At 48.8% G+C, this 12,024-nt stretch overlaps 1 long non-coding RNA gene across 1 annotated transcript; it reads left to right on the top strand.

Annotated features, from left to right (window-relative positions):
• The first annotated feature begins 1,693 nt into the window (after nucleotides 1-1,693).
• On the top strand, nucleotides 1,694-4,730 carry LOC144099217 (uncharacterized). The gene is made up of 3 exons (XR_013307350.1): nucleotides 1,694-1,780; nucleotides 3,270-3,337; nucleotides 4,420-4,730. It is a non-coding gene; the product is annotated as an uncharacterized LOC144099217 (long non-coding RNA).
• Nucleotides 4,731-12,024: the final 7,294 nt, after the last annotated feature.

The raw sequence follows: 12,024 nt of genomic DNA, 5'->3' as shown, positions 1-12,024 counted from the left end.
CTCACAATGGCGGAAAATAACTAGGAAGCTAACCAGTAAGTATGTCAGGCACGAGGACGGTGAAAGAAACAGCATTAAACGACAGGTTAAAAACGCGTAAGGTAAAAATTGGATAGATTCAATGGAAAAGAAGCATAGTGTAGAACAATATTGATACTGGAGAAGGCAGATCAGGAAGGAAGCGTTTTAAGATAACTCAAGAGGCAGTGCCCTACTCTTTGAAGCTAGGTGAGGATGTCTTAGAACGCGATGCTACAAAAAGAAATTTCACGAAGAAGATGACACATGTGGTGCGTGTGGTAAATCTGAAAAAACAGTAGAATACCTCATACTAAAATGAGATGGTATCCATCCCGATGCCGATACAGGCACAGTAACTCTTCCTGGGGTCCTAGGGGTTAGAGATAACAACAGCCATGTAAATAAATCTGCGATGGAAATTGGAAAAAACGATTGGAGGCTCAAAAGCAGAGAGGTGACATAAGGTCATAAGTGTGGGAAGACGTATTTTAAAGGAAATGGCGAATTTTAATAACTTACAAGACAGTTAAACAAAAACAAAGAAAAAACTGAGCATTGTGGCAACTGCCATCACCCCCGTTTCAAAGGGGACGCTCCATCCATCCATCCATCCACCCACCCACCCACCCAGCCATCCTATCATGCTCGCAACGGGAAAAAGGCCACACTTGCTGCTCCACCACAGCGGGTGCGGTGTTAGACATCAGTCATACTGAACAAATAAATAAGATAAGAACGCTGAAGCTGCACACTGCCGTCAATTTTATCATTCCTGATTGACTCAAGTGTTTTTTTTTTCTTCGCATATATGGTATGTGATGCGTCTATAGACGCTAAAAAGTATAAGTGAGCAGCATATTTCGCCGGGCTTGCTGGTTTATACTTGACGAAAAAAACTTGAAGCGTGAACCGAAGGCACGCATGTAATGCGATCACACTGCCGACCGCACGGAAGCGCTGCCGTAAGTACGCTAGCTGTCGTCGGATACAACTGAAGAACGATGCGGCGAGCAATCCTCGAAGGCGGCCATGAAGCCAATGGCTGCAACCTATTGTCATGACGTATATACATGCTTAATACCACTGCACCCGTTTACGTGTATTTGCCGGGGGCTTGCATGTGCGAGGGGATTAACCACGAAATAAGCGGGTTAACCGCGACGTCGCGACAACCGGTCGACACCATTTGCTGGCTCAGTTGAGGTCCTCCTTCGAGGTGGAGTCACCACTTCGTTCTTGGCTTACTGTATCCGACTTTATAGGAAAAAGCAAGAGAAAATACATGGCCAGGTAAGCTACTGACGCATAGGCATCTGACCTACTGTGCGCTCCCCTCTACGATCGAAGGAGAAAGCTGAGTGCTGCCTGCAAAGGATTCTCTCGCGTAATGGCCAGAGAACATGGCAGACAAAATTTGGTGATTTGTTCTAGCTATCCTGTTAATGAGTCGTTTCAAAAACTTGATGCTGCCGCGTGTTCCAGGGACAATGCCTGGCAAGCGCCGGAGGATAGCGAATTTTCACTAGAAATTGGTAATGAGGGCGTTAAATATATTTTGAGAAAGGTACTCTTTATTTGACAGGTACACATTTCGTCTAGTTGTGCGAAAGCGGCGATAGGCAGCTGGGGTTCAGGGAAGGAACTGAGAAGAAGGTGGAGGAAGAAGAAAAGGATTCGAACGACACCTTCCGGCACGCGACAGCCGCAGTCAGAGTCGCCACCAGTGCCTGGGCCTTGCGAGGAGCCTTCCCTGATATTGGTGAGTCGATGCCGCATATTGGTACCAGAGAACACGGCTTGGAACACTGCTCGGCATCAGCGAGAGGCGTTCGAGGCTGCCGAGCGAGCAGGGCGGTCGTGCGCAGTAGGGAGAGCCAAGTGTGGCAGCTGCTTTCATCGGCCGGAGGTCGTGCCATTCAGGCTGGACAGCGGCATTCCCGGAGGACTCAGAGGGCTATTCTGGGCAGCCAGCTCCAAACCCCATAAATTTATATGACAGTTTTTGCGCCGGTCCAGTACCGACGGCGCCGCCGCGCGTTTACAACGCTAGCGTTTCGTCATAAGTTGAGACAGAGTCTGTGACTCCGCCTGAATCATTGGCGCACTGATTTTCTGCAGTTTTGTGCTGCCCTGGATGTACAGTTATCGCTGCGAGCGCCGACCAGGTTCTGACTACTTAACTCATCCCGGAGACTGCTCGTTTTTAGCGCGGCCAGTATCATCAGGGGGGGGAGGGGGGGGGGGGAGGTCAAAATGCAGGGTCGATCCCTGCCGCAACCACGTGCGATATTCGGTGTCATGGCCTAGTGTAAATGCGTCCTGTCTCTAACCTAACAAACGCGGCTTCGGTTCCGTTTAGATTTCTCTGTCATGGTCCTTGCTACTATCTATCGTTTTTTTTCTTTTGATAGCAAAGTTTAAATACACTAGCAGTACTTAACGTGTTGCCAAAGTGCATAGTTACGCCTACTGCCTCAGAAAACGGGCGCGGCGTGCGTGGCAGGTAGCGTCATGTGACAATTCACAGAGAGAGAATTTCTTTTTGAGGCGTGGAAAGGAAGCAGTATTTGTCTCACTTGTCAGGTAGGCGCCTCAACCGCGCCGTGAGGGAAGGGATAATAACGGAGTGAAATAAGGAAGAGCCTAAGAGGAGGCGTAGTGGTGTTCTGCGGAGTAATTTCGACCAACTGGGGATCTTTAAACGTGTCTTTAGATCGCACAGCCCACGAACGCCTTTTGAGTTCCGCCTGGATCGAAACGTGGCCGGCACGGTCCTCTGGCCGCGTGGTCATGCAGTATAGAGTTGGAGCGATGAGATGTCACTACTTCACAACAAGGAAAGGCTTCGGAGAGCGACTGTGGTGCGAAGGATTGAAGTACATCGAGTTGGCCAAGTTGGTCACGGTCGATGGCCGTGAAAACAGCGTGAAAAAAAGAAAAGAAAAAGGACCACAAGAAGAAAGAATCGACGAGTGTTTTGGTTTCTTGGTTTTGTTTTCTCGTCGGTTTTTGATAAGTGGTGAAAGGGTCTGTAGCGGTGTTACGAGAAAGCCGGAGTGGTGCAATAGAGCTGTCGAATACGCCGTCTGTCGAGCAGTTAGATGTGAAAAGAAGGTTGGAGATGGGATTCAGAGAGTCTTTTTATTGGCCCAGTGAGCATTTTGCTGCTAAACTACGAAAGCGCCAACTGTCAGTTTTTTAGCGAGAAGAAACGCATGCACTCAGTTTGCGCTTTCATTCCCTTGCAGGTGGAGAGTCGGCGGCGCAGGCGCACATAACCGAAAGGAACCGGGATTCTTCGCAAAGAACGTGCACAGTTACGTACGCCGTTTCGACTTCCAATCGCATTTAACCATCAGCCGAGGAATGATGCGCTTCGTTATTTTGGAGTGCATGTAGTGGAACAGAGACGACAAAAGAGAGCAGATTATCTGCATGTTCGTGAATATTAGCGGCTCGTTGCAATATCTGAGCTGGGATGATCGGTCATTCGGGCTAATATTTTGCAGCTATAGCTGTTAAGCGCCCTTTCCTGGGTTTCGTTGTCGTGGTTGTCGGCGTACCCCGTGGGCGGTTAGCACCGGAAACATACGGAGGGTGGCTACCGTGGATGGAGGGCATCGCAAGAGAGGCGGAATGCCCAAATAGAGGACGGTTTCAATGTAAGCAGACGGGTATGGCGGGAGCGTAGCAATGCGTAACCGGAGTATGGTTACCCCGGAAAACATTGTTAGGGTGGTTAGCTTGGAAGGAGGAGAGGTTGTGTGGCGAGAACAGAGAAGTGTGACACGGTGCATATGCGGCAGTTGCTAATAGACGCACCGCTCGAGGAGGGGAGGTCTAAATTTCTATGAGAAAAGAGGGGGGGGGGGGGGATCAGGATATACGGGAGGAGCGGTAGTCATGTTTGCTGTTTTTTCTTGTGGTTTTTTCACCACAAGCCATCTATGGACGGCGTGTCTCTTCGCGTACATACATGCTATTTTTCCGGTGCTATCTAGCAAAGGTACCCATCCTGTTTGATAAGACTGCTACGAATTAAAGGGGTGCCTTGAGAAAAGCAACAGGGTGTGTAGGGGTATCACTGCTCAGTATAATGAAGTTCTGTGCTGAGTGAATTTTAACCGCTTGGCGACGCTGCGAGCGCTAAAAGTGGATGTAAACACTATAGCCACGACTTTTGCCGGACCAGCTCACTAAATGGTGGCACTCTCCTTTTTTGCTGGCGCTAGTGTGGCACATTATATTTTCTCATCGACTGTAAATACCTTTCCTTCCATATGACAATCGATGCATCCATAATATACTGACAGATATACAGATCTTCGTGTATTTCACTTTATCCGGGTATAAAAACACTGTATTGACTTCACACTGGCCTCTTTGCTGCCTTCACAGGTTTGGGCCTGATTGCAGAAGGCCTGTCTCGATTGGAGTTCTACCTTTGAGTTTGTGCACGCTTCTATACAACTTGATGGCTTCTCTTCCGAAGGAGCGAGCGCAATCGCGTGCTCAAGATGCGACCCGGAAGACCCGACAAGAGAAGAATCATCGGGACTCGAACCTGGACCTACCGGCGCTGTACTTGGCGAAGGGCTCCCTTTTCGGCTGGATCTCCGACCCAGGTTCCGACACGAGCAGCGAGGGCAGCGCTGGGGACCTCGCCTTGGGGGTCGAGACTGTGGACGAATTTCCATGCGTGAAAATCAGCAGGGCCGAGATGAAAAAACAACGTGCCATGCTGGCAAACATTGAGCAAATGCTGAAGTTCGTGGATAAGAATTTGACTGAGAAGTCCGTGGTGATGCCCAAAGTGATGCTGAACAAGTTTCTGGAAGTCGAGCACATTAAAAGCAAAATGTGCAAAATGCAGGAGGAAAACCGCCGTCTTAAGGAAGAAGTTCACAGGCGAGACGAATTCATCAGGGCGAATGGCCTCGAGCTGAGTGGGGCTGGTGCCGGCCTGGTCATTCAGCAGGCATCCGAGCCATTTGAAGATACTTCGGTGCTGCAAGAACAGCAGCAGAACGCATGCCTTCCGGACAGCTCGCAAAGGCAGGCGCAGGATGCTATGTTGAGAAAAATGCTTAGGAATGCACGGAAGCAAGAAAAAAAGCGCAAGCACAAACAGAGGCCAGCGGAGTAGGAGCACGCTTGGCTGAGGGAAAAGGCGCTTAGTGTCGACAAACCCCGTTCACGCCCCATGACACACGCAACAGAGACTGAGGACTGGGAACATGAGCTGAGAGCTGATGACGTAGAAAGCCTAGAACCCGACAGCACTGAGTACCTCGAGAAAGGCATCAATCGCCTCAAGAGGGGCATTCGTGAAGGCCACATGGAAGACCCTGACTGATGCGTAGGTGCACCGTTCAGTGCAACCTGCAGTGGTGCAAAATTGCATTCCAGCGAATAACCGGACTGGTCCTTGCTTCCACTCTACCCTTCCTTCCACTGCTACGTTTTGACGCTGGGAACCCTCTCAAGACGTGGCGTTCATTTGCTTCAGACAAGATTTTCCAGGGCATTTTGGCGTTAATAAAGAGCGTCAAATCCCACTGTGGGTTGGTCAATGGCCAGGGAGGAGATAGCCTGGAAAAATGCTTTCTGGCCCTTTATCTTCAAGTGTTGAAAGGACGCTGACTACGAATTTAAGCCGGCATATTTATTAATTACTGCCTACAATAGAGTCCATCAAGCATTCCCCGTCATCCCCGCCATGAATTTAAATCGAGCCGCGGGAACAATACTTTATACTCAGCACCAAATTTCTTACAAATAAAAACGCATTTCGTCAATAGACATAAAAAAATGGGCAAAGAAAAGTTCTAGTGCTTAACGTAGTTAAACCCGAGTAGACGTGAGGAAGCATGTCTTTAGCCTGTTTGGCTCATGGTTTTGCTTTGCTCGGTCGTTGGAACGTCTCGTGACGATATTACCCGGGTTGAGCTCGGATCAAGGTTAAGGTGATCTGATCTGTTCGCTCCGCATATGGAAGTTGATGAAGACGACGATGTACAATGCGCAGCGCTAGAGTGAGTTTTAGTCTCGCTATAGAGAAAGACGAGGGATTGGCTAAGTATTGGGCGGCTGGTCCTGTTTTCCTTTTCCCCCTGTGCCTTTGCACCTTTTTTCTTGTGTGGATAACACACGCGGGGCGTTTTGAAATCTCAGGTAATGTCTACGCAGTCTCCCGGCCAGTGGAGGTCCCCCTGATCGGCTTCCCTACCACCTCATGAGATGCCTCTGGAAGCTCTTCAACGCTCTGGCGTCCGCAGCATTCCTGTGGCGCTGGTGCCAAATGATGGTGGTTCTATCAAAATTGACCATCCAGCTTGAGCCCATTGTATCACCTGTGGGTACCCGGCGGCATTGGGGATCGAACCCCGCAACTCCCGCATGCGAGGCGGATGCGAAAACCACTAGGCCATCGCTTCGGGGACGTCTAGGGTTTGTGAAAAACGCCGCATATCAAGATTATAAGGAAACCACAATTAGATTAACACGTCATTCTCACATCTTTAACGACTTGCGCACTCAGCAGAGCCTTTCCTTGCGAGAGCTTTTAGAACAGAATACAAGATTTTTTAACCCATAAGTCACAATTGATCTACTCGAAAATATAGGCACCATTAGATCACCTATGAGAAAATGTGACCGGTAGTAAATACATTAGTTTCTATATCGAGCTTATAGTCATCTGCCAAGCACGGTAATTTAGACGTCCTGATGTGCACTTTAGGTAAACGCTGCGAAGCAATGACGTAATTCTCATAGACGCATCAAGGATGGAAACACACGAAGCGTCAATTGCTTCATGACTTCATGGAATGATATGCAAGATAAGTGGCTGTAGAACAGCTTTATTTTAAATGCCGTTGTATATACTTCATTAAAATATTCTTTCGCCACATGAACTGAGAGAAAACGTTGAATTCTACATTCGTGCTATTTCCATTGCACTTGAAAATTAATACCTAAGCGTTCGCAATGGCAACGCCCAGCTGAGTGAAAGCTACACCCTTAGCGATAATAAACTTACAGGCCAGTGGCGATACTATATAGTGCGTTATCGCAGCGCAGCTGTTGTGTAAGATCTCTATGATTTGAATACAGAAAGTTTGTTATTTTTATGATAATTTAAGCATTGTATTTTTATGGCACACAAGAAACTAAGGCCATCACTGCCATGATTGGAGCGAGACTGGCACCTTCGTGCGGCTCCGTGGCACTAACTCGAGTGAACTGATGACACGGAGGCGACCGCCGTTTGTCATCCTTGGTGATGACGTCACTATTCAAGTGATCGATGCGTGCTCACGTCATGGTTCTGAGAAGCAATTAGAAAGTCGGAGGGGTGACGCGAGTAATGACGTCTTGGCTATCAGAACCGGTCCGAAGCTCTATATGAGTCGCGTGATCGGTCTTTGGTCACCTGATCAGCGATTGGTCACGTGATCTGGTTACACCCCCACACTCACGCCGCTCAACCGCACACGAGCCTTTAGAGCTGCGCTGTACAGGATGCGTATGGAGAACAAATAAGTACGCTTGCAACGGCAGGAGACGAAGGAGCGAAACAAACGGCGAAATCGGAGCAGAAGACTGAAGAGCGCAAGTGAGTTCTTGGATACACTCATATGCCGCGCCTCAACGGAGTGTTCTGCGGCCAACATTTCAAAGCGATGGCTGTTAGCCGTTGTGCGACCAGATTGCGTGGCTTTCGTGGCCGCGTTTTTTGCACTCGCGTTCATGATTGAGCTGAAGCATTCTCATGACAGCTCTAATTATAGCACAGAGACTAGGGAGCAAAAGTTCTCAGGGGAAACTATGGCTAAAGGTGTCTAATTCCGAAGAGTAACGCAATTTCTCCGCTTATACCGTTTCCATCTTTCCCGCTCTTTTTCTCGTTTTTTTTTTGCATTGCGCCTCTTCCGCCCGCGTTGAGCCATACTAAAAGATATTTCAATAGTCCCCTCGCGTGAGTCGCGGGGTCTCTAGGAATACAGCCGTAAGCTATATCCTGAAAAAAAAAAAGAATAAAAAACGCGTCTTAAAAGGAAGAGCACACAAAAGGATACGAACGGCGTCTAATTTTCCGCGCGCCATGTACAGAAGATGGCTGATCTCAAGTCTAACTATACCATACACTGAAAACGAAATCAGCCGGTGACCGTGTTACTGGGACCAAAGGAAGCCGTTGAAGAAACTGAAAGGGAAGGCGAAACATTAAGTTCCATTATGAGGAGTCCTCGCGATGATGCTCGCCTCAGAGCGTCGCCATGAAAACCTCAGCAGCCTCCACCATCGACACGGTCTCAAAAGAAAAGAAAAAAGAAAGACATCGCGGAGGAGGCATTGGGAGGGGTATGAAGATGGCGGTACTTTTCCATACCGATAGAGGCTTTACAGGTACCGATCTGCGAAGTCCCCTGCCATCGTTAAGGCACCAGCATCTGCGCTCTGCCCAAGGCACGTGTAGCGGACGTCTGAGTCACGAAGGAGAGACTGCGTGTACTGGGAAAGCTCTCGTCGCGCAGAATGTTGTCTTGTTTTCGGGTCGCCAATTGTTCAAGCACGTCCGCGACTCCAGTGTGGAGCTTTCATCGTCAGGCATATAAGAGAGAGCAAATGCGAGAACGGGCTCTTGAATATAAGTTACGGCAGTGATGAGGCTAGCAGAAGCGTACGGAAGAACACGACGCTCTCTAATCAAGCAAAGGCAAGAAACTGACACAGAATATGGTTATAAAATAGGGGTATATGGTAATTGTACTCGGCACTTACGCTCTCGCACAACGTGTATTATTGTGACAGCTACAGATGTCGCCGCACAGTTGCAGTCGTAGGAAGAAGTAGTCGCGAGCCAAAGGAACGGTGCTAAAGCCCCGGCTTTCAATGCTCTGCAAAGTGCCTTCAGAAACGACATTTTCCGGCCGGCTATGATGTGTGTGCTCAGGGAAAGATGCAGACATCGATTAATGCCCTATATTCGCCTAAGTACGGCGCGATCGTTTTTTTCGACGCAGAGGCAAGATGCTATATAACGCCACTTTTCTGCTATTTTGCATGGTTTAGCCAATCCAGTCTGTGCTGTGTCGCTTCCGCTCAAAAGCCTGCACTCGCTTGCGCTCATGATTTTCAGAAGGCCTACGAAGGTCTCGAGGTCTGCCAATGATGTGCCAAAATATACTCTATACCGGCGCCAATGAGTCGACGCCAAGGTATGGGGCAATTCCGTGAGCGCAATCCATGAACAGAACAGTCAGCAGTTATCTCATGCCGTTTGATTTACTTCCGTAATGGAAAGAAATACCACACAACTAACGGAGATTAACGACTGAGCGCCGTCTCTGTTGGAGAAAAGTGTTGCGTTTCTGCGTACAATCTAGCAATGGGGAGGAGCGTACTTCTGACGTGATGCTAACTGGGTGTCTCGACCCTTTACAACCCTCTCGAAGATACTGAAAGTGCAGGTCATGAAAAATGTCCCGGGAAAGGTGACTCTGTGGTGGCCTTGGAGACATATATGTATTGTCGGCGACAAACGTAGGACAACACAAAAGGGAGCTCTTTATTACGAAGGCCAAGAAGACCAGCAGCGCGCGTCCGAGCGGGAACGTCGTCTTCTTCGCTTCCACACGAGCCCAGCCATGACGTTCGGCCGCATGGCGGCGCTCGCAGAATGTGAGCAGTGTGGCATTGCCCCCTCCTTTCTAGAGGCATCGCCTCGATGCCTCATGCAAGGGGGAAAAACAGAATTGAGACACCGAAAGTGCGAAGGAGCGTGTGGCGGCGGCACTGAATTTGAACTCTGACAATGGCTAACGGGCGTAATACGGTTTCATGCGGGACACGTGGACGACTTCAGAAAGTCACCGAAACCAGGGTGCATAGGGGAATGTTTATATACTTTTTTTTAATTTCGAATGCCAATCAATTGGTTTAAAGAAAGTTACTTATAAACCAGCAGAAAAAACAACCATGCCGCCGGTGGGATCCGAACCCACGACCTCCGAATATCGCGTCCGGTGCTCTTACCAACTGAGCTACGGCGACGGCTGTCCAATCTCCTGCTTTCGTGGGTAGTTATGTTTTGCGTGTAAGCGAACCTTGAGAGTGTTCACCAGCGCCACCCTCGTCCATAGCGGTGGAGGTAGCACGTCCTGTAATAACGCAAGTGTGACGTAGAACGTGATCTAACGGCGATGGCGGAAACTGTGCGAGAGCCCTACACACATACAACATACCGTTCGGTCGCATGGCGGCGCTCGAAGAATGCGAGCAGTGTGGCAATATATACACACGTCGATTTCCCCTCGTTCTTCATCTTTGGTGCTGATCTTTGCTTTTCACCATCAATATATACTGCAAGCTTGCTATATAATAATGTGGCCTACATGGATCAAGTCTCCTACTTTAAGTCACACTAGCTTCTTGAACAGCCCTGATGTCTGCGGTTATCTTCTATACAGTGGCGAAACCGGACGCGCACGGGTGCACTGGAAGAGGGGGCAGAAAACTAGCCGCACTCGCACTGTCTTGAATTGCAGCACTTCCCTTCTTAAAAAATCCGGCATTTAGTGCGGTGGTTTGAATTTTTTTAAATGCACGAGTTACGTGCGCCACTGAAAAGGTTACACACTCCAAAGATCCGGAGGGCTTCTATTCCCGCGGAAGGACCCACGACGAACTGAACAAAAAGGCACAGGGTTTAGCGCGCTACTAATTGTTTCCGCATTCACAAACGTCAACTACCCTGAGACATCATGTCTAACTTGTCTAGAACGCCGGAATAGTTCAGTGACGCAACCACAGGGAGCTCAAAGCACTGATCATCAAGTCCGGGAGGCGGAAGGGTTATGAAGTTGCTCCTTCACAGCGCTGTTTGCTCTGCCCGTACGAAGCCGTCTCACCGAGTCCCAGTGGAGGCAAACTTGTCGCTCAGAATATCTACAAATGCTATCCCGTTCATCGGGGCTGCCCAGTGGACAGGTTTTGAGCACCATGATGTTCTTCTGGTCTGCAGCAAGGCTTTGAGCATGTTTGGCGAGTTCGTCGGTGAACTTGGCGGCCGTAGGAGCATCCCAGAGCCTCTGGCGAAATGCTGCGTCGGCGAACAGCGTCTCCAGGCCCGTCTCCAGGGCGTCCTTGGTGCCCTTATCCTTGCTGGGCGTGAGCACCACCACCAGGAAGCGGACGTGTCCGCAAGTGAGACCCATGTTCACTGCGTGCATCAAGCGCGCCACGGCGACGCGTTTCTTCCTGAAGAGTCGGAATGGAACACCTGCGTAGCGGAGGCACGCATACCTGTCATTGCGAAGAGTGTGAGATCTTCTGGAGGTTGTTTCCTACTTCGTGTGCACAACACGCTGAGATAGAGTATTCATCACATTCACGAGGCCAACCTGCGTGAATTATTCAACACAGCATTTGATTTATGGCAGTCTTTAGAAAACGAAACCTTGAAAATTAATTTCACTGGTGCGCTGCATTTTCACGGGCAAGCATATGGGAATCAGAAGTATATTTCGTATTTAGACACGGAGTATATTTCGATTTGCAGTTTTTCTTCCCAAATATGCTTGACAACTTTTATTCGCAATGAAGAGCAAGCTACAGGGGCGTTAATTACTCCTGGCACCAGGGTGTCGAACCGGAATTTTTCCGGGTTTGGTTAGGGTTCACCCCTTTCGAGTTCAGTTCCGGGTTCGGCTCCGGAGCGACATTCCGTTCCGATTCAAACCAGGTCAGGCAGGTTTAAACGGGTTCAGGACAAAAAAAAAAATTCTGAACATGGACGGGTTTTTAATCAACCTTGTTATGCTGTTCACTTTTTACGTGACATTGGTATGCAAAATAACAAAATTCAAAATTTGTTTTATGAGAGATGTTTTCCTTTTACCCACTTTAATTCACTGTCCGTGGAAGAAAAAAACTATAGGAATTTACGGCAAATGCCGCAAAATTAAATGAACTCCAAATTAATATAAATTGCCTCTG

This window comes from Amblyomma americanum, chromosome 1, assembly GCF_052857255.1.
Source record: "Amblyomma americanum isolate KBUSLIRL-KWMA chromosome 1, ASM5285725v1, whole genome shotgun sequence".
Lineage (NCBI taxonomy): Eukaryota > Metazoa > Arthropoda > Arachnida > Ixodida > Ixodidae > Amblyomma > Amblyomma americanum.
Note: the sequence above shows the minus strand (reverse complement) of the source record. Positions and strands in the feature narration are given on the sequence as shown.